Source organism: Crinia signifera, chromosome 9 (assembly GCF_055691185.1).
Source record: "Crinia signifera chromosome 9, ASM5569118v1, whole genome shotgun sequence".
In the NCBI taxonomy this organism is placed as follows: domain Eukaryota; kingdom Metazoa; phylum Chordata; class Amphibia; order Anura; family Myobatrachidae; genus Crinia; species Crinia signifera.
The window spans coordinates 127889964-127913857 of record NC_139225.1 but is presented as its reverse complement, the minus strand read 5'-3'; the positions used below and the strand labels follow the sequence as shown (position 1 = coordinate 127913857).

Here is a 23894-nt window from a genome sequence, read left to right as displayed (position 1 = left end):
ACAGACATCAGGACACGGACCTCTCACCTCCTCCTAATACACAGACATCAGGACACGGACCTCTGACCTCCTCCTAATACACAGACATCAGGACACGGACCTCTGACCTCCTCCTAATACACAGACATCAGGACACGGACCTCTCACCTCCTCCTAATACACAGACATCAGGACACAGACCTCTCACCTCCTCCTAATACACAGACATCAGGACACGGACCTCTCCCCTCCTCCTAATACACAGACATCAGGACATGAACCTATCACCTCCTCCTAATACACAGACATCAGGACACAGACCTCTCACCTCCTTCTAATACACAGACATCAGACACAGACCTCTCACCACCTCCTAATACACAGACATCAGGACACGGACCTCTCACCTCCTCCTAATACACAGACAACAGGACACGGACCTCTCACCTCCTCCTAATACACAGACATCAGGACACGGACCTCTCCCCTCCTAATACACAGACATCAGGGCACGGACCTCTCACCTCCTTCTAATACACAGACATCAGGACACGGACCTCTCACCTCCTCCTAATACACAGACATAGGGAACAGACCTCTCACCTCATCCTAATACACAGATATCAGGACACAGACCTCTCACCTCCTCCTAATACCCGGACCTCTCACCTCCTCCTAATACACAGACATCAGGACACAGACCTCTCACCTCCTCCTAATACACAGACATCAGGACACGGACCTCTCCCCTCCTAATACACAGACATCAGGGCACGGACCTCTCACCTCCTTCTAATACACAGACACAGACCTCTCACCTCCTAATACACAGACACCAGGACACAGACCTCTCACCTCCTCCTAATACACAGACATCAGGACACGGACCTCTCACCTCCTAATACACAGACATAGGGAACAGACCTCTCACCTCCTCCTAATACACAAACATCAGGACACGGACCTCTGACCTCCTCCTAATACACAGACATCAGGACACAGACCTCTCACCTCCTCCTAATACACATACTGTACATCAGGACACGGACCTCTGACCTCCTCCTAATACACAGACATCAGGACACGGACCTCTCACCTCATCCTAATACACAGATATCAGGACACAGACCTCTCACCTCCTCCTAATACACAAACATCAGGACACGGACCTCTCACCTCCTCCTAATACACATACTGTACATCAGGACACGGACCTCTGACCTCCTCCTAATACACAGACATCAGGACACGGACCTCTCACCTCCTCCTAATACACAGACATCAGGACACGGACCTCTGACCTCCTCCTAATACACAGACATCAGGACACGGACCTCTCACCTCCTCCTAATACACAGACATCAGGACATGAACCTATCACCTCCTCCTAATACACAGACATCAGGACACAGACCTCTCACCTCCTTCTAATACACAGACATCAGACACAGACCTCTCACCACCTCCTAATACACAGACATCAGGACACGGACCTCTCACCTCCTCCTAATACACAGACAACAGGACACGGACCTCTCACCTCCTCCTAATACACAGACATCAGGACACGGACCTCTCCCCTCCTAATACACAGACATCAGGGCACGGACCTCTCACCTCCTTCTAATACACAGACATCAGGACACGGACCTCTCACCTCCTCCTAATACACAGACATAGGGAACAGACCTCTCACCTCATCCTAATACACAGATATCAGGACACAGACCTCTCACCTCCTCCTAATACCCGGACCTCTCACCTCCTCCTAATACACAGACATCAGGACACAGACCTCTCACCTCCTCCTAATACACAGACATCAGGACACGGACCTCTCCCCTCCTAATACACAGACATCAGGGCACGGACCTCTCACCTCCTTCTAATACACAGACACAGACCTCTCACCTCCTAATACACAGACACCAGGACACAGACCTCTCACCTCCTCCTAATACACAGACATCAGGACACGGACCTCTCACCTCCTAATACACAGACATAGGGAACAGACCTCTCACCTCCTCCTAATACACAAACATCAGGACACGGACCTCTGACCTCCTCCTAATACACAGACATCAGGACACAGACCTCTCACCTCCTCCTAATACACATACTGTACATCAGGACACGGACCTCTGACCTCCTCCTAATACACAGACATCAGGACACGGACCTCTCACCTCATCCTAATACACAGATATCAGGACACAGACCTCTCACCTCCTCCTAATACACAAACATCAGGACACGGACCTCTCACCTCCTCCTAATACACATACTGTACATCAGGACACGGACCTCTGACCTCCTCCTAATACACAGACATCAGGACACGGACCTCTTACCTCCTCCTAATACACATACTGTACATCAGGACACGGACCTCTCACCTCATCCTAATACACAGACATCAGGACACGGACCTCTCACCTCCTCCTAATACACAGACATCAGGACACGGACCTCTGACCTCCTCCTAATACACAGACATCAGGACACGGACCTCTGACCTCCTCCTAATACACAGACATCAGGACACGGACCTCTCACCTCCTCCTAATACACAGACATCAGGACACGGACCTCTCCACTACTCCTAGTACACAGATATCAGGACATGGACCTCTCACCTCCTCCTAATACACAGACATCAGGACACGGACCTCTTACCTCCTCCTAATATACAGACAACAGTATACAGACCTCTCACCTCCTCCTAATACACAGACATCAGGACACAGTCCTCTCACCTCCTCCTAATACACAGAGATCAGGACACGGACCTCTCACCTCCTCCTAATACACAGACATCAGGACACGGACCTCTCACCTCCTCCTAATACACAGACATCAGGACACGGACCTCTCACCTCCTCCTAATACACAGACAACAGTATACAGACCTCTCACCTCCTCCTAATACACAGACATCAGGACACAGTCCTCTCACCTCCTCCTAATACACAGAGATCAGGACACGGACCTCTCACCTCCTCCTAATACACAGACATCAGGACACGGACCTCTCACCTCCTCCTAATACACAGACATCAGGACACGGACCTCTTACCTCCTACTAATACACAGACATCAGGACACGGACCTCTCACCTCCACCTAATACACAGACAACAGTATACAGACCTCTCACCTCCTCCTAATACACAGACAACAGGACACGGACATCTCACCTTCTCCTAATACACAGACAACAGGACACGGACCTCTCACCTCCTCCTAATACACAGACATCAGGACACAGACCTCTCACCTCCTCCTAATACACAGACATCAGGGCACGGACCTCTCACCTCCTCCTAATACACAGACATCAGGGCACGGACCTCTCACCTCCTCCTAATACACAGACCTCTCACCTCCTCCCAATACACAGACATCAGGACACGGACCTCTCACCTCCTAATGCACAGACATCAGGACACGGACTTCTCACCTCCTAATACACAGACATCAGGACACGGACCTCTCACCTCCTAATACACAGACATCAGGACACGGACCTCTCACCACATCTAATACACAGACATCTGGGCAAAGACCTCTCTCCTCCTGCTAATACACAAATAACTGGACACTGACATCTCATCCACTTGTTACACACAAGGATATAATAAGAACATATTAACTTACCTTATAGTGTAGGGTCCTGTGTACTGTGATTTTCTTTCTTTCTTTATTCGTTTCAAAATGATTTTGACCTTCTTCTTATTGGAATTTGAAAGCAGCGTGTGATTACTTTTCCATTGATCTGTACTGCTGTGGTTGATGCTCATCAGTTCTGGGAACAACATTTCCTTCTCTGGTCTGACACTTGAGTCCATTGCCAGGTGCTGAGCTAAGGACTGGTTCCACAAAAGACCAGCCACCCATAGGAGAAAGGTTATGGGCAAATGAGTCATAGTGCTGCCTCCCAATCTAAGCATACAGAACTCACAGAGACAGGTCTACAACAGACTAGAGCCAATTGATTATAGCTTGCAGGACAAGGCAGCAAAGAGATGGAAGAAGAAGTCAGGAGAAAGAACTTGAAGAAGAAGACAGAACTTACAAGAGGATGTAGAAAAGATGGCAAAAACTTACAGAATGATGGCAACAGTAGATAGAGAACACGCAAAAATGTCTAGGCCGGAAAGAGAGAAGTTACAAATAGAAGTCAGGAGAGAATTTACAGCAGGATGATGGCACGAGAGAAAGAGAGAGAGAGAGAGAACTTACATGTGGAGGATGGCAGGAGAGAGATTTTACAGGATAATGATGGCAGAAGAGAGAGAACTTATAGGAGGATGATGGCAGAAGACAAAACTTACAGCAGGATGATGGCAGGAGAGAGAGAACTTACAGCAGGATGATGGCAGGAGACAACTTACAGGAGGATGACAGGAGAGAGAGAACTTACAGGGGGATGATGGCACAAGAGAGAATTTACAGCAGGATATTGGCAGGAGACAGAGAACTTACAGCAGGATGAAGGCAGGAGAGGGAACTTACTGAAGGAGGATGACAGGAGAGAGCCTTACAGCAGGATGATGGCGGGAGAGGGAACTTACAGCAGGATGATGGCAGGAGAAGGAGAACTTACAGGAGGGTGATGGCAGGAGAGAGAAATGACAGCAGGATGAAGGCAAGAGAGAGAGAACTTTCAGGTGAAGGATAATAGGAGACAGATAACTTACAGGATGATGATGGCAGGATATAGATAAATTACTGCAGGATCATGGCAGGAGAGAGAGAACTTGCAGGGGGGTGGTGACAGGATACAGAACTTACAGGAGGATGAAGGCAGGAGAGGGAGAATTTACAGGAGGATGAAGGCAGGAGAGGGAGAATTTACAGGAGGATGAAGGCAGGAGAGAGAGAGTTTACAGCAGGATGATGGCAGGAGAGAAAGATCTTACAGGTGGATGATGGCAGGAGAGCGAGAACTTACAGGAGGATGAAGGCAGGAGAGAGAACTTACAGCAGGATGAAGGCAGGAGAGGGAGATTTTAAAGGAGGATGAAGGCAGGAGAGGGAGAATTTTCAGTAGGATGAAGGCAGGAGTGATAGAACTTACAGCAGGATGATGGCAGGACACAGAACTTACAGGAGGATGAAGGCAGGAGAGAGAACTTACAACAGGATGATGGTAGGAGACAGAACTTACAGCAGGTTGATGACAGAACTTACAGCAGGATGATGGCAGGAGACAGAGAACTTACAGAAGGATAAAGGCAGGAGAGAGAGAACTTACAGCAGGATGAATGCAGGAGACAGAGAACTTACAGGAGGATGATGGCAGGAGAAAGAGAACTTACAGCAGGATGATGGCAGGAGAAAGAGAACTTACAGCAGGATGATGGCAGGAGAGAGAGAACTTACAGCAGGATGATGGCAGGAGAGAGAGAACTTACAGCAGGATGATGGCAGGAGAGAGAGAACTTACAGCAGGATGATGGCAGGAGAGAGAGAACTTACAGCAGGATGATGGCAGGAGAGAGAGAACTTACAGGAGGATGATGGCAGGAGGCAGATAACACGACAGGATGATGGCAGGAGGCAGATAACTTATGACAGGATGATGGCAGGAGACAGAACTTACAGCAGGAGGATGGCAGGAGGCAGAGAACTTACAGCAGGATGATGGCAGGAGACAGGGAACTTACGGGAGGAGGATGACAGGAGACAGAACTTACTGCAGGATGTTGTGAGGAGAGAGAGAACTTACAGCAGGATGAAGGCAGGAGAGAGAATGTACAGCAGGACAATGGCAGGAGACAGAGAACTTACAGCAGGATGATGGCAGGAGAGAGAACTTACAGCAGGATGATGGCAGGAGAGAGAACTTACAGGAGGATGATGGCAGGAGGCAGATAACACGACAGGATGATGGCAGGAGGCAGATAACTTATGACAGGATGATGGCAGGAGACAGAACTTACAGCAGGAGGATGGCAGGAGGCAGAGAACTTACAGCAGGATGATGGCAGGAGACAGGGAACTTACGGGAGGAGGATGACAGGAGACAGAGAACTTACTGCAGGATGTTGTGAGGAGAGAGAGAACTTACAGCAGGATAAAGGCAGGAGAGAGAATTTACAGCAGGACAATGGCAGGAGACCGAGAACTTACAGCAGGATGATGGCAGGAGAGAGAACTTACAGGTGGATGAAAGCAGGAGAAAAAACTTACAGCAGGATGATGGCAGGAGAGAGCGAACTATAGAAGAAAGGCAGTGCGTGACCTTGCAGGTGTACAAGAACATAGGAGCCTAATTTCAGATCTATGAGTGACCCTGCAGAAGGAATAGAGGGAGAGATTGCTTACAGAAAGATTAGTACAGTAGGGGAAGCCACATATAATTACAGGAGAGGGCAGGCATACAGGATTAGAACTGGAAGGAGTCAGTCAGTCGGAGAATAATTAGAGCTGATGGTGTGAGTGCAGAATGACAGAATATACCAGTATGGGGGATTTATAGGGTAAGAAATATATAATGCCTATTCCTTCTGTTCCTCCCTCTTCCAGAGGCTTAGAACAGAAATCTCTTGTACTCCTTCTCCCCTTACACTTGGGCTTTCAATGCCCACCAATAGCTGGGCAGCTAGACCCATACCCCTCCTTTTTTCTCACCCTATCAGCTCCATCAGAGGGGGCTCAGAATTACAGGTGGCTAAGAAGAAGAAGAGAACGACCAAGATTTATAGTATGGAGTGGTCTGCAGTAAGGCAGTCATTAGTTTTATCTCTTTTACCTTTAAAATAAATGTTTCGATGTATAAAACAGCACATTGGAAACATGTAAAGTGCATTTTACATAGACAAATGTGAAGCATTTAAGCATGTGCTCTACAGACACTGGGCCTGATTCAGCACCAGTTCCAGTTTTGCTAAAATCGCAAAACTGCAACTGCTTGCTGTAGCATGCTGGGGGCCCCCTAGCACAGGTAAAGTATGCACAGTGACGGCCAGCAATGCTATCGCAATTGAATTGCAATCACATTGCATAACCAGGAAATAAGTGTGGACCTCTGTTTACGCAACGCCTCCATCTTTCCCTTCGCAGCGGCTGCATGCGACGTCATGCTGATGCCCCACAAACCATCCGCACATGCCTGCTTTGTGCGGACCACTTCCCTAAAATGCCCCTGATGGCTGCCGCTGTCAATGACAGTGGGATCGCATCCTTATGGGATGCGATCCTACTATGGCCCTGATTCAGGTTGACTTGAAACGGGGTAAATTTGGCCCCGTTCTGATGGTTTGGGGTCTGCGCATGCATAAGCGCTTATCTGCGCATGTGTAGTTCCCAACATCAAACGGCTTTGGCCAGTTGCACACTGGCCGGGTCCAGTGGCGGATCTAGACTTCTCTTCTAGAGGCGGCGGTTTACTGTTTAAACTTGACCCTCCAGTCCTGACTCCTCCCCCTTTCCATTCCTGACTCCTCCCATTGTACGACTGCCCCCCCCCCTAATAATAATAATTAAAAAACAACAATAATAAATGTCAAAGAAAAAAACCCTGCATGTGGGGTCTGAATTGCAAACACACTTTATGTGCAGCCGGACAGTGCACACACAAGGGATGTCCAGGCTGTGGCTGTTCCCGCTCATCAGGCGACTTCATCCTGAAACCGGGCGCACACCCACCGTGTGCCCGCCGGTCAGTGCTGTAGACACAGCCCACTCCACACACTTTCTGTGAGCAATCAGGGTGGCAAACCACCTAATTTACAGCCCAACAGCCAATAGGACGGCAGGATGGGGAGAGAAAGCCCAGCTATATCAGCTACTGGGTGAGAGAGGCGGCGTCATCACCTCCCCATCATCACTACAATCATTACTTAGTAGGTGCAGATGCGGCCGGCAGCAGTGAGCAGTATACCCCTTGCCTCCTGCAGTGATTCCACTGGCCATGGGGGGCGTTCGCCCCCCCTTAAATCCGCCCCTGGCCGGGTCCTGCACTGGACCATGGGAAAGCCCAGCGTTTTATGGGCACCCTCATGAAAATACTGGGCGTTCTCGTTGGTACGCGGATGGGCCGATGCCTGCCGTGGGTGGCCGTTTGGTCTTCACCCTCCCACCCAGTCTTTGTTCTAGTGCTCGTAAATAACAGTTAGCTTGCCTTTCACTCATTCCATGGTCGGCGACATGCGAGGGGATGTGTTCTCGCATGGTACTGAGAGGACTCGTTTTGTTTTCTTTTGAATATACAGTAATCCAGCTGCTCCAAAATCGGTTTCTCTATAGCCATCTTGGAGCCACTTCATATCCTCTGCCCGGACACATGCCAACCTGTGGCACTCCAGCTGTTGTGAAACTACGAGGTCCAGCTTTTCCTGCCACAGTTTTGCTATTAGGAAATGCTACATTGGTGGCATGGCATGCTGGGATATGTAGTTTCACAATAGCTGGAGAGCCATAGGTTGGCTAGGCCTTAGTTGAGGAAGAACTTGACTGGTCTGCGCAGCCCTGACCAATTGAATGCCGGCTGAATGGATGTGAGAACCAGAAGTCTCGTTCCAAACCTGTAGAAAGCCTTCTGAGAAAAGTGGAGGCTGTAATATCATCAGAGAAGGACCAAAGCCATATTAACGCCCATGGTTTTGAAATAATACATTATACAGTGATGTTCAGGTGTCCACACACTTACAGCCATGTACTCCATATATATTAATATAAACGTTTCTATGTTTGTCCAAAAATGATCACGGGAGGTGGAAGGATAATTCCTCTGTCCTTGTCCTGTCTACAGCGAGACAAGCTGACAGCCATGGTTCTCTTCTCCTCTAACAACTTCCCATCAAGAGAAAGAACTGAGAAAGCAGAGTGAAGTGACACATGGGACTATAAGTTCAACTTGGAATTCTGCAAATGGAGCCTCACAAGTCGAAAGTAAGTAAAGGATTTACGGGTAGATGTATGAAGCAGTGATAAGGGACGAGAAGTGATAAAGTGTCTGATATCACCAGTCAATCAGCTCCTAACTGTCCCTTTTTAAACCCAGCCTGTAACTTAACTGTCAGGAGCTGATTGGCCGGTGATAAAGTACCAGGTGCTTTATCACTTCTCCTCCGTTATCACTGCTTCAAACATCTTACCCTTTAGTTTTATTGCTGTCTAAGCTCTCATACCAAATTTGATATATTTGGTTGGAGTTATTTATGAAGGGCATACAAGCTGTTTTTGTGTTGCCACAGAGCCCATTTATAGAACAGGGCAGGAGAGGCCAAGAAGGGCTGGCACCACAGCACGGCAGGTAGGTTTTGTACACTCAGGAAGGAAGGAACAAAGTGATGGATGAAAATGTGGCCTAGAGAAGAAGGGGTTAACCATCAACCACCAGAGTACAGAGAATACAGGAACAGAGCGGAGGGGGTTACCCAGTGTGGGGAGAGTAGGGTATAGTCTAGGAATAGAGGGGTTCATCTCAGGGGTCAGAGCTCAGCAGTAAGCACAGCAGAGGGGTTATTAATACACACAGCAGAAGGATTATGAAGAGTAATGCATACAGAAAATAAGTGGTTAACAAAGAGGAGGTGGGGGGGGGGGGGGGGCTGGACAGCAGCCGAACTCTGGATTTGCAAAGAGAAAGGGTTAGCATTGCTCCCGTCTGTTGTAGAACTAAAACTCTCAGCATGCAGGCTCTTACACTGCGCACAGATGACCTACTGTATCTCTGTATCAACTGTAGTTGCTTTAGCAAATTAAGGTAGAAGCTGAGGTGTATACTAGCTGTTAATGGCGATTTGATTATGACCAGAGAGACAATGAGTGAAAAGCGCAGGTTACGTAATGTGTCCGTAACCTGCTTACCCTTTATGCCTAACTACGTGCGAACAAAACGTAGCACAGCGTAGCGTACCTTTTTACTTAGTATTTTGCACCAAGAAACAATACCTTAATACGAGATCCTTTCGCAGTACTTTGTCTCTATTCTGCGAATATACCTTAAAGGACAGTGTCCGTAATATACCTTATCGCTATTATGCGAATAAACAGACATGACCACTGAATGGAAATAAGGAGATTAGAACTCCGTAAAAAGGTTTGTATTTAAGTCCCTAATGGACAAAAGGGGGTTACAGAAATAAGAATAAACAAGTATAACAAGTAATACAATATACTAACAATGAATACTAGACAGACTCTGCTAAGGGGAAAGAATACAGATACAAGACACAACCAGCCAACAATACTTTAAGAATAAATACCGTGAAATGCAACCGTTACCCGTGGTCATCAAGTATGCGAAGCACAGTCCGGTCAGAGCTCACTATCGTTCAGGAATGAACTATAGTCCGGTAGGAAGGTCAAGGGAAGGTAGATGTGCCGAAGTGACCGAGCCTGCTCCGGGTCGCCTATCTTATAGGGTCAGAAAGGGGAGGTCAAAGGCCATTCTCATTGGTCAGAGATCATATGTCCGGTCCACTGTGATTGGAGGTTAGACGCTGTACCCGGTCTGACCAGGTGCAGGGGAGTGAACTTTAAGAGTCCTTTGTTCGGTGGTTTCGGCGTCAGCAGGGATAAGAACTGGTTTCATCTAGTTTCCTTTGTTAACTACTTTCAACAGAAACTGTCTCTGAGTTATGGATTATGTCCATAACTATCGGGCAGTGTACATTGCGAAATATTCGCAATGACCGGAATACTTCGCATAATGAGCTGAACGGAACGGTACTAAACATGATACAGACAGATGTATGCGGGGCTAACTAAGCTATGTGTGGCGTTCTAAACCTTTAACTACATTTTACTTAGTGTCAGTATGTATTTATGAATTTATGTGTGATAGTATGGCTACTCTTCTGGTCCACTTTGTTACGCATACTCGGGTATGGAAACTTTATTTGCGCAACTCTGTGAACCAAAATGGCGGCCATACTATCCTAAAATGGCGTGTGTGTAACTCGACTTCCATAGTCCACCCTTTAACAGTAATTATAAAACTGTTACAATACAAAACATTTCACACGACAATACAGAAATTCATAATCCTAACAGAGAAATTGGGATACATGAATTAAACATGTAAGGGGAGTAAACCATCTGCTCTCGGCTGATCCAGGATCATGGATAAACGATGGGCCGCATTTATCGAACAACCTACTCAGGGTCACGAAGGATAATGTACAATTTTGGGATAAAAATAAAAACAGGGGTGGTTACAACATATACACGTTCACAAATATGGTTTCTTTAAAGGGAGGTGGTTTCGATTTTAGGGTCATATACCAAACCCTGGTCTTCCTCTGTATCTCTCGTTCTTACACTCATGATTTCGGTACGTTTTGCCTTTCCCCGGGTCACCACCTTTAAACATTTGAACAGTAGCACAAAGACTATGATGGCACCACCGATACAGAGAAGGAGTTTTCCTATGCTAGCTATGATCCCTTGCGCCCATTCTCCTAAACCAGAGAACCAGTGCATTGGATTCAACCAGGAGGTCCATTCGCTAACTTTGTTACCTATTTCTGCCAGGCTGATATTATGTTCCCTTCTAAATTCCCATTTAAGCTGAAGAATCTCATCCATCCGGTGATCGATGATTTCTTCTGGGTCTTCAGTATTGTTGGTGATATATGTACAACATTTCACCCCAAACTGTGTAGAAAGGGTGACACAATATCCTCCTGTCATAGCTGTCAGATAGTTCAACACCATCCGATGTTGGACTAGCTCTCTTTTATATGCTTGCAACTCCTTCCCAGTGTATCTAAAAGTGTCATCATAAATCTCAGTGATGTTATCTACCAAGCTGGCTAATGCTTGTATATATTTAAAATTTATGACTCTGGCGGTATGGGTGATATCTAAAGCAATGAGGAGTTGGATACCGAACGACTCGTGTATCATTTCAGAAGCTAGGGGTTCTTTTCTTATTGTTAAATCCCTTTTATGGATTTGGTCATAATGGGTATGAGTGTAAGGAGGAGAAATACCTCTGTGTATGTTCATCATCTCATCGTGTGTGAGGGTCATCACTTCCGGTAACACTCTGCCTAGATAACAAATACCAACGTAGTTCATGGAGAGCCATTTGTACGCCCTTCTACCACAAATATAGTAAACATCGTCAGGGAGAAAATAAGGGACAGAGTATTTCATGATCTTGTCACACATTATCCATAAGAACATCCCCGTCCCCTGCTCCCTGACTCGTTCCTCACATGTTTCTGGCTGTAGGGTCATATTACAGTAGCCGGCTGATACTCTGCCGGCCATCATTTTACTTTTCTTCACCGTGTAAACATATTTATAGTGTCTTCCACTGGTTCGGATTTTTAACAATAATTCTTTATCTATGGGCTCTCCATCTGGACGCTGGGAGTAAGTTATTGTCTGGTTTTGCCATGTCACTTCCCAAGTACCGATTGTTCTGGAACTTGAGAAGTTCATACATACCAGGGATTTATCCACTTGGTATGGGTGTAATCTAAGACTAGGGGACCTGGTATACAGGTATCTCTTATCCAATGGCCTCCCCTTATTTAATACGCTTATCTCTGAAATATTAAGCGGGTATGGGACTAGGCCTACACTACTCCTTTTATGTAATACTTGTGAACACACCCAGCATTCTGTTTGGTTTAAAACCTTACCCACTAATGAGTGGTAATCACTCAAGGGATGTCGGCCGGTAGTTGCCTTACTGGTCGACTGACATCGCTGGATGCATCCTTCTTCCATTTTAGGTTGACAATATCTACAGACACAGTACTCACCAGACAATAAATCATCACATAGCCCTTAAACTACGTTTTCCTCATACCTTTTACCTTCTCCTGTCATGGGCAAAGTGTCAAGCTGGTTTAGGGATTCTACCTCACCCATATCTGGGTCCATTATTACACTGTCAGAACTCCGCTCCGATCGCTCTAGAATGTGGCAGCCACCGAGTATTTTAGGATGAAGAGAAGAACACAGAAAGAAAACAAAGACATATATGCATAACTGTGAACCTTTTGCTTGGAGTCCTTCCATCATCTCTACCAGGGGACTTTTATTTTGCTCTGCTCTTAGACCTTTGTTCGCTCAGGTTGCTCGACCTTGGCTGCTTCTCAGTGTTCCCGAAACAATGCTTCTAGCGACACTTCTTCTCTCTCGCTCTCTGCACACTGGGATTCTGGGTTACTGGCTTTCTTGCAGTGGGACGAATGTATCCAAGTCTCTCTCTCTGCGACTTTAATCGATGTAGTGCTGGTCAACAAAACTTGGTACGGTCCTTCCCAACGGTCTATCAAACAACCTGAGCGTAAGAAATTTCGGATCATAACAAAGTCTCCTGGTTTAAGATTATGACAATTCTCGGTAGGCATATCAGGGTTCAGTAACTTCAGCTGCTTTTGTTGCTCCCTTAGCTGTTTGTTTAGCTTTAGGATATACTGTACAGTTAACTCATTGTTACATTTTAGATCATCCTGTGGGTCTATCATGATGTGTGGCTGCCGACCAAACAATATCTCAAAGGGGGACAAGTTAAGCGGAGTCCTGGGAGTGGTCCTAATGCTATACAGCACAATAGGCAATGCCTCTGGCCATAACAACCCTGTTTCAGCCATAACTTTACCCAATTTGTTCTTAATAGTACCATTCATTCTCTCAACTTTGGCGCTCGCCTGGGGACGATATGGAGTATGAAGTTTACTATTAATCCCCAGGAGTTTACACATGATTTGGAAGACCTCTCCTGTGAAATGAGTGCCTCTGTCACTCTCAATGACCTTTGGGATACCATACCTACAGACAAACTCCTGACATATTTTCTTTGCTGTAAAGGTAGCAGTGTTGGAGGCAGCGGGGAAAGCCTCCACCCAGCTGGAAAACATGTCAACACAAACTAATACATATTTCAAATTTCTACAGGGTGGTAACTGTATGAAGTCGATTTGTATTACCTGGAAAGGGCCTTCTGTAGGAGGGATGTGGGATGGCTCTGTTGGGATGGCTTTTCCAACGTTCTTCCTCAAACAGGTGAGGCATGACATTGCTACTCTACCTGCTTGAGAAGCGAACCCTGGTGCACACCAGTAGGCCTTTACCAGCTTGCACATACCTTCCTTCCCAAGATGTGTCAGCCCATGGGCCGCCTCGGCTAGACTAGGAAGGTATGCTCTGGGGGCCACTGGTTTCCCGTGTCCATCTCTCCAAAGTCCGGTGGACTCTTGGCCACATCCCTTCGACTTCCATACTGCTCTTTCCTGTGGGGAACACAAATTCTGCATGTCTATCAGTTTGGATGTGGATACCATGTTCAGTGTACAAAGGTTGGTGGGATGGGTGAAAATATTTACAGGGCATGCGGCCCTTTTCGCTGCCTCATCAGCGCGGCTGTTACCAAGTGACACTGGGTCCTTCTCTGATGTGTGAGCTTTGCACTTGATAACAGCCACTCTGTCTGGAAGCTGAATAGCTCCCAGAAGTCTCCTAATGTACGTCGCATGCGCCACTGGTGTGCCAGCCGCCGTCATGAAATTTCGGAGGCGCCATAGGGCTCCAAAATCATGGACTACTCCGAAAGCATATCTGGAGTCGGTATATATGTTAACTGATTTCCCTTTGGCCAGTTCACATGCTCTGGTCAGTGCCACCAGTTCCGCTACTTGCGCTGAGTGAGGTGGTCCTAAGGGTTCAGCTTCCACAATACCTTCTCCATCTACTACCGCGTAGCCTGTGCACAGCTCTCCCGTGTCCGTCTGTCTATGACAGCTACCATCTGTGAATAAGGTTATGTCTACCTCACTTAATGGGCTGTCGCTTATGTCAGGACGTGCTGTGAAGGTCTGATTCAGGTAGGTCATGCAATCATGTTTGTCCTTACTCTCACTAAACTCTGCTTTACCATATTCAGCAACATTCCCATCACCCTCCACCCTTTGTGCCTTGGAGGGCACACGAGGAAGGAATGTGGCTGGGTTTAGTGTGTTGCATCTTTTGATGGTAATATTTACTGGGGCCATCAGCGCCAGTTCCCACTTAGTGAACCGTGCTGAGGACACATGACGTGTTTGGGCAGAATTTAGGAGGGCAGAGACAGCATGGGGAGCATGAACAGTTAAATCGTGTCCCAACACTACGTCCTCACTCTTACTTACTAGTTGTGCTATTGCAGCCACACTTCGTAAGCAAGTTGGGAGTGAGCGTGCTACTGTGTCCAGCTGGCCACTGTAGTACGCTATTGGTCGGTTGGCATCACCATGCTTTTGTACAAGTACTCCTGCCGCACACCCACCTGATTCAGTTCCGTACAGTTCAAAGGGTTTCCCATAATCTGGCATTCCCAGTGCTGGGGCCTTGGTTAGGCTCACCTTTAGTTCCTCGAAAGCCAGTTCAGATTCCACAGTATGAGAGACCCGATCAGGCTTAGTTGAGGAAACCATCTCTTGCAGTGGTAATGCCAGAATAGAGAATCCTGGGATCCAATTGCGACAGTATCCACACATGCCTAGGAACGTACGGATCTGATGCTGGGTCTGTGGCAGTACCATGTTCTGAATCGCTTGGATTCTGTCGTCGGTGAGGTGTCTCAGCCCTTGGGTAAGGCAGTGTCCCAGATACTTAACCCTGGTCTGGCATAATTGCAGCTTATCCTTTGATACTTTATGTCCTGTCTCTGAGAGATGCATCAGTAGCTGTCTAGTGTCATCCACTGATGACTCCAGTGACCCAGAACACAACAACAAGTCATCGACATATTGTATCAGTATCGAACCACTCATGGGTTGAAAGGATTGTAAACAATCATGCAAGGCCTGGGAGAAGATGCTGGGGCTGTCTATGAACCCCTGGGGAAGTCGTGTCCAGGTATACTGTACTCCTCTGTAAGTAAAGGCGAACAGATACTGGCTGTCAGGATGCAAAGGGACGGAGAAGAATGCTGAACACAAATCAATGACTGTGAAATGAGTACAGTGAGGTGGGATTTGCATTAGGATGACAGCTGGGTTTGGCACTACGGGGAATTGGCTCTCAACTACCTTGTTTACCCCTCTTAAATCCTGCACTAGTCTGTAGCCCCTCCCCCGCTCTTTTTCACAGGAAAGATGGGACTATTGGCCGTGCTGGAAGTTCTAACTAGGATTTCCTGTTGGAGCAATCGTTGGATCACTGGAAATATTCCTAGCTCAACTTCAGGTTTTAAAGGGTACTGCGGTATTTTTGGGGCTATCCTGCCTTCTTTTAAGCGGATTTCTACTGGAGCTACATTTGCCATTAGCCCAGCGTCCTGTCCATCTTTAGTCCAAAGGGAACCCGGTATTTGTGCTGTAATTTCAGCTACCCTAGATGGATTTGATTCTACAACAGTTGAATACAACATTAGCCTCTGAGGACTGTCCAGCATATCTTGCACTTCTTGTGTAAAATTTTTAGGAGTGTCTAGGAATACCCCATCGGGAGTGCAATAGATGACACATCCCATTTTACATAGTAAATCTCTACCTAGGAGGTTAGTCGGGGCCGCTGCAGCCAACAGGAAAGAATGTTTGGTATGCAAAGGCCCAATTGTAACCTCCGCTGGTTTCGTCAGTGGGTAATGTTGTATTTTTCCTGTTACCCCAATTGCTGCTACTGATTGGTTAGTGAAACCCAAGTGAAGAGGAGTGTTGAGAACAGATCTGGCCGCCCCTGTATCAACCAAAAAGGTTTGCCTTACTCCAGCTATATCAACCTTCACCTGAGGTTCCTCTCCAAGGTGTTGTGTTAGTCTAACTGGCTGTAGGATACAGGTATGACCTGTTTCCTATGGTCTGACCTGGGTTGCCCTTAGCACAGTGTCAGCCATCAGATGGGGAGGAGGCATGTTGCGTGACCTGTCTGTCTCCTCCCATTGTCTAGGGGCTGGGTATCTCCGTGTCTCACCTTTGTGAGATTCCCATTCTCGCTTATGTGTCTGATAACTCCTGTGGTTTCCTAACCTACAACGAGCTGCATAGTGACCTTCTGTATTGCAGTTGTAACAGATAATTGGTTTTCTACCTGTGTCCCTGGTGTTTCGTTGGTATGCAGCTTTGTTTGGGGCATTAGTAAGGGCTTGGATGCTAACCATCATCAGTTTGTCAGTTTGCAGTTCCCTGTGTTTCTTAATGTTGCGGTCGTGGTCCACAGCAGATTCTCGTAGGGCATCCACTGTCATTCCACGCCAATTTGGAAAAGAAGTTTGGACTCTGGCTCTCAGGTTTTCCCTAAGCCCTTCCACCAGCACAGAGACAATCATCTCCCTCAGGTGGGGGTCGTCCTTAGGCTCGGAGACACCAGTGTACTTTGATACCTCCAGTAAGGCCTTTGTAAAATAATCAGCAGCAGTTTCGCCATCCTTTTGTTTGATGGTGAAAATCTTGCTATATTCTACTGCCGCAGGAAAATATACTCCCAACTGTAAGTTAATCAGGCGTATATTCTCCTGGTTGATCTCATCATTTATCTCCTTGTCCACTTTCAATCCACTATCCTGAATGAATTTCGGGATGTCAATGTGAGTGGGGAGACAGGCCCTCAACATGATTCTCCAATCCTTGTTGGTGGGCTCATCAGAGTTTCCTAGATCCCTTACAAATTTCCGGCACACTGCCAGATCTTTCCTAGGATCAGGGAAATCTGTAATGATGGACCGCAGCTCTAACCGTGTCCATGGGTTTAGCATGGTCATCTTTCTGGTAGGTATCACACCCTCTCTGTCTGCCTTACCATTGGGAACCTCCAGTGTGCGTACAGGGTATGTTTGTACCACATTCGCATTACTGGGACCTGCTTGGGAGTCATTTGTGTCTGTGCTGTGTGGTGCATCATTACCTGAGTCCAATACTATGCTGTTGGCATCAGCCGTCTCCTCCTCCTGTGCTGGGGCCTCAACAGCGGGTTGAGCTTTTCCCTCAATCATGTTAATTGCATGGGAGACGGCCAATGCCAACAGCTGCTCGTTCTCCTCTCGGGTTTCCTTATAAGGGGATAAAACAGGGTACAAGTTAGCAACTGATACGTTCTTACTTATGTCTTTCTTATAAGTCATTAACCCCTTCGGCACATATGGGGGTGGGGGAGCTGATTCTATTATGGCAGCGGTTGCATTTGCATTTTTATTGTGGCTGATTGCATCAGGTATTGCCAGACTTCTGGTTCCCCATTGTTCCTGTCCTTCCTTCTGCCACAATTTAAGAATATTTATATGCTTCACTCTCTCCTTACGACTGGAGAGTAGGCATATTTCATCTTTTACTGCCGATAAGATTTCTGGATCGAAGCTACCAACACTGGGAAATTCTAACTTGCTGCCTTGTGTCATTTTTCTCCATTTATTTTGATAAACAACTGCGAGTTCACCGTGCTTCCTGCACATAATAAAAGCAGCCGATCCTTTTGGCCGGCTTGCTTCCTCCCTATCTTGCACGTTATCACAGCGTGACCCGTTATTACCCATAGTTACAGGAATAAACGTTCACAGCTTAATAGATATCGGTGGGTTATTACTTATCTGAGAGCTCCCCAAACACTCACTTCTACAGCTTCCTAGAACATCCCACAGTCAAGCAGGTGCGAAGGATACGAGGTACGATACTCAATCACCAAGTCTTTCAACTAGCAGCGAACTTCTAGCCAACTTGCTTGGTGCGGCACAATTTTTCCAGGGTATAACAAACTTGTTTTCCTATACCCCCAAAAATCGGATTTCTAAAGTAGCTAATCGGAAACAAGTGCGTTCCGATGTATCTTCTTGTACCCTCCTAGCGGAATCAATTCCACTGAAGGGGCAGTTCCTATGTGTACGTCGGCACGTACACCCTGTCCTAACTGGACCTGTCCTACACTGGACTACACTGCGCTTGGGTCGTGTCCGTCCCACACCCGTCCGCCTCAGTTATTTTTCACACTGGGCGCTAGTTACACCTCGGTCTTATGCTTATTTTTGAAATATTTCTGTACAGAAAATTTTCCCAGGCCGGTAGCTTTTCACTAGATTCTTATGCAGGTATAAATCCCTTATAATAAACTATAGGAATCTATTAAAATAATGCTTGAGTTGCTTGCTTATGAAAAAAAAAATGAACAAAAAGAAAAAAAACTTATTTTCTTTTATTAATCACCACCTTATCCACAGTATATTGCTATACTGTTTAAATAAAGCTAGTGGTTTAATACTGTTCACCTTTGAGTTCCTATGTGTGCTGCATGTGCAGTACCAATGAACAGCCACGTGTGTACATGCGCTGTTCACAGGCCGCCGATGAATCGGCCACCCACGTGTTCTATAGTATATTTGCAAGGTTGCACTCGGGTTTCGCTATACGCAGTAATTGCGCCTAAATGTGGAATAAATCCCTTAACTCCGTCCGAAAGTTACGTATCAAGATGCGAAATAAATCCCGCACTTAATCCGTAAATCACGTACAAAGATGCTAAAATTTCCCGATATGGGCACGTGCGCGCGCACCTTGCGTAATACACAATAGACGCTTTACGTTACTGCAAAAAGGCCCAGGGCTTGTCGCCACGTGGCGGAGTCTCTGGTTTTGCAGTTACTAACAATAAAAGTTATAGTTTTGCACAGAGGGGATCCTCTATGTACTATAATAAACACAGATTCCACGTGTGCGAACCTTATCGCACGTGGTACATATACTGTAATAAACAAGCAACCCAAGACACTATACCCCGTTAAACTACTTGTGGCAGGCAGAAGTACAGTTTACTAAACACTTAGGTATGATATACTTTAAAACACGTGGCTTTCACTTATTGTACTCCGGGTTCAGCGCTAGCACTTCCCGAACCCCGCACCGCCGCGGACCTGGCCTATCCAGCAATGGATAATACTTCCACCCTTTTGCTGGTATAGGTCGGGTCGCACGCCTGGTACTGAGTTCTGGAATGTGGAGCGGACGGACGTGCCCCCAATTGTTAATGGCGATTTGATTATGACCAGAGAGACAATGAGTGAAAAGCGCAGGTTACGTAATGTGTCCGTAACCTGCTTACCCTTTATGCCTAACTACGTGCGAACAAAACGTAGCGCAGCGTAGCGTACCTTTTTACTTAGTATTTTGCACCAAGAAACAATACCTTAATACGAGATCCTTTCGCAGTACTTTGTCTCTATTCTGCGAATATACCTTAAAGGACAGTGTCCGTAATATACCTTATCGCTATTATGCGAATAAACAGACACGACCACTGAATGGAAATAAGGAGATTAGAACTCCGTAAAAAGGTTTGTATTTAAGTCCCTAATGGACAAAAGGGGGTTACAGAAATAAGAATAAACAAGTATAACAAGTAATACAATATACTAACAATGAATACTAGACAGACTCTGCTAAGGGGAAAGAATACAGATACAAGACACAACCAGCCAACAATACTTTAAGAATAAATACCGTGAAATGCAACCGTTACCCGTGGTCATCAAGTATGCGAAGCACAGTCCGGTCAGAGCTCACTATCGTTCAGGAATGAACTATAGTCCGGTAGGAAGGTCAAGGGAAGGTAGATGTGCCGAAGTGACCGAGCCTGCTCCGGGTCGCCTATCTTATAGGGTCAGAAAGGGGAGGTCAAAGGCCATTCTCATTGGTCAGAGATCATATGTCCGGTCCACTGTGATTGGAGGTTAGACGCTGTACCTGGTCTGACCAGGTGCAGGGGAGTGAATTTTAAGAGTCCTTTGTTCGGTGGTTTCGGCGTCAGCAGGGATAACTAAGACGCTGGTGAGCAGCGGGCCACGGTACACCTTTGCCTGGCCTGCCACAGGTTCCAAAATGCCTTTCCTAAGGACTTTCAGGAGCAGCGTTCTGAAGCATTCTGCCATAAATTGTCCTTATCCAGTACTTCTGTATTGCCAGTTGTCATTTATCAAATGTCCACAAGGTGGCAGTTTAAGATCATCACTGCTATTGTGGAATCTAGATGAATCCTCATACACCTTTGCTCTGATCACTGTGAACATTTTAAAATATACTGTTAACTGAAAATACTTAAATTACTTGCAAATCTTTTTTGTATATAATCTTATTGTGCAAGTCTACAAATTCTAATTTTTTAAGAATTACAAAATAGTACAATGAAAATAAATTACATTTACGGGGCATATTTTTTAAAATATGCATTTTTATTATACATGTGAGATTTTTCACCCACATTCGCAGTATGAAAATGTTATGTTTTTGCGCAAATATCCAATATCCAAATATCCTGGCGAAAAGCTGGAATCAGGGTTAAAGTGTAAAGCAGTGGCGTAACTATGGAGGGTGCAGGGGATGCAACTGCTATGGGGCCCAGCTATGTGGGGGGCCCAAGGCCCAGCTGGCAATCCCCTACACCCCTTGAAGTTTTTATTTTTTTATTTTGTCTTTTTTGAAATTCAGTCCTGCACCCTCCCCGCCAGCGGCGCTGCCGTAGTTCCGCGCTCCCGCCACACAGCAGTCCCATTATTCCCCAAGCAGTGCTACAGTGCTGAAGTCCCACGCTCCCCTCTCCCTGCCAGTAGAGTCGCCGCTCCATCCCATGCTCCCCTGATGCTGGTCCTGGCGAGAGGGAGACCTGGCACCCGGCAGGCTCTGAACAGAAGACCCGGCGGGTGCCAAAAAAGGAGACCCGGCAGCCGGCACATGTAAACTGGAGACCCGGCCTCAGCGAACAGGGGACCCGGCCAGCAGCCAGTGGTGAGGCAGATGACGTCAGTCAGCCCCCCTTCCTGAGCAGGCATCGGCACGCCTGCCTTTGAAGGGGAACGCCCACCATTTTTATGCAGACTCCCATAAAATGCTGGGCGTTCCCCTGCTACGGTGATGGAGGGGCCCCATTAAAGATTTTGCTATGGAGCCCACGCAGTTCTAGTTACGCCCCTGGTGTAAAGTGTGAGTCTAGGGCATAGACTTTATGAACGAACTTTTGAGACAGGATACTTAATGTATGGAATGGACATACGTAAAAAAAGCATATTAAGCAATGCCATTTTCACCCCCAATCTCACGCCTAGCCTTCAGAATTGCAAACAAACTGGAATTCATATACCTGGGTAGCTTAAATATAATGTGTGCCAGTTACTTAAACCAGGGTTGCCTACATTTGGGCTGTCTTCTCCGGGAGAGGGCAGACAGTTCTTTTGAGACAGGGGGCCAAGGCAGCTGACGGGGTGGGATGGGGGCGGTGCTAGAAAGTTATGATGCATTTGGGGGCCTGGTCAGAGCATTAGCATCCTTGTAGCCACGCCCCCTGTCGTGCAATGCCGGTATTACAGTCATTGCAAAGTGGGGGGTGGGGCTACAATGACGTGCTACTATTTTTGGCCTTGTGTATGTCGACCATTTCAAGGTGTTGACCTAGCCAGTGTTGACCATTTATACAGTAACCCAGAGTGCTATGCTGGCACCTCAACATCGCAAACGGGCCGATTTCGTCCCCTTCTGAGTGATACAGAATTAGGCCCATTATTCTACCTGCACACAAGAATCTCTACCGGCCATTGGAATAATATATCTAGAAGAGATGTAACAATTATCCTATAAGACCTCATTTCTGGCAGAGGTTTATACTATAGTAATTAGGGGTAACGCGAGTGGGGGGAGGATGAATGGCTTACTATAAAATATAATCCACATACAGTGGACCAAGCTCTGCGTATTGACCTGCTGCTGTTTTCTTCTTCCAGTGAAAATCAATTCTTGCTGCTTTCTCTGAAGTGAGTAATCACCTGGAGGAATTTGATGAATCTTGCTGACACGTATGAGTTATGGTGACGAGGGAAACGCAGCTTCAGACCTGTCTGTCTGATTTAAGGGGGTCCCTCTGTGTACAGAGGGCTGTAACAAGACAATGCTTGATTGGGCTCCATCGATTTCCCTAAGAAAAGGTGTATCAGTTCCTTTTAATGGCTGGGAGGTTACAGGAGACCCAGCAGTTAAATTACTCAGCTTTTCTAAACCGCTGTAGCCTGCTAGAAATAGGAGGTTAATTGCCTGGGATAATCCTTTTATTTCATGTGTAATGGGAAGCATCCTGTTAGTGAGAGAACGACTGAGGTGGATTCCCCTGACCAGGGCCGCCGATATGGAGGTGCTGGGGGCAGCTGATTTTGCCCACCACACCCCCCCCCCCCTTCCCCCAACTGTCTCCACTGTGCTGCCTGCGATGTGCTCGGTGCACTGAATGAACCACAGGCTTCTTCATTGCAGGACAACGGCGGCCAATTAAAATTCTGCACTGGCTTTTGAGCCAATCAGAGCAAGTGTACTGTTAGCCAATCAGTGCGGCTGCTGGTACACGAGCTCTGATTGGCACACCAGCTGGTGCTGCATTTTAATTGGCCGCCAGCGTCCTACATTGAAGAAGCATGCGCTTCGGGACCTGCTGCGTTCAGCAGGAGGGGATGAGGGAGCAGGAGTTGGGTGGTAAGTGAAGGGGGAGGAGATGAGGGGAGGGGCCCAGACAGGAAATCCGTCCCGGGCCCCAAAATTCCTAGTGGCAGCCCTACCCCTGACCAAGGCTCCCCCATACAGAACATTGAAGCTTAGGGGCCCATTTATCATGTATAGCATTTACAATACATTCACATTAAATGCGATACTAGTGCCAGGATGTATCATCTAGAGAAGAGACGTTTAAGGGGGGACATGCTCAATATGTATAAAGACATTAGGGGCCAATAGGAACTGTCAAACACCCTTTTTTTCTGCTAGACAGGAATCTAGGACGAGAGGGCACGAGTTTAGTTTAGAAGAAAAAAGTTTTTTTTAATCTAGAAGAAAACATTTCTTTACAGTCAGAACAGTAAAACTTTGGAACTCTCTTCCTGGAGAAGTGGTGTCGGCAGACACTATAAATACGTTTAAAATACGGTTGGATAAACATTTATTGGTTAAAAACATCCACGGGTACGAACCGGGCGGTGCAAGCCCCCCGCCAGCCCCAGGCAAAACC

General features: G+C 46.8%; 1 long non-coding RNA gene across 1 annotated transcript in view; it reads left to right on the top strand.

The window, feature by feature from the left end:
- The window catches only part of LOC146035997 (uncharacterized), a 63602-nt gene that overhangs the window by 18710 nt on the left and 20998 nt on the right, over positions 1-23894 (top strand). Inside the window, exon 2 of the long non-coding RNA XR_014460755.1 lies at positions 8740-8879. This is a non-coding gene — a long non-coding RNA (uncharacterized LOC146035997). The remainder of the gene's footprint in view (positions 1-8739; positions 8880-23894) is intronic.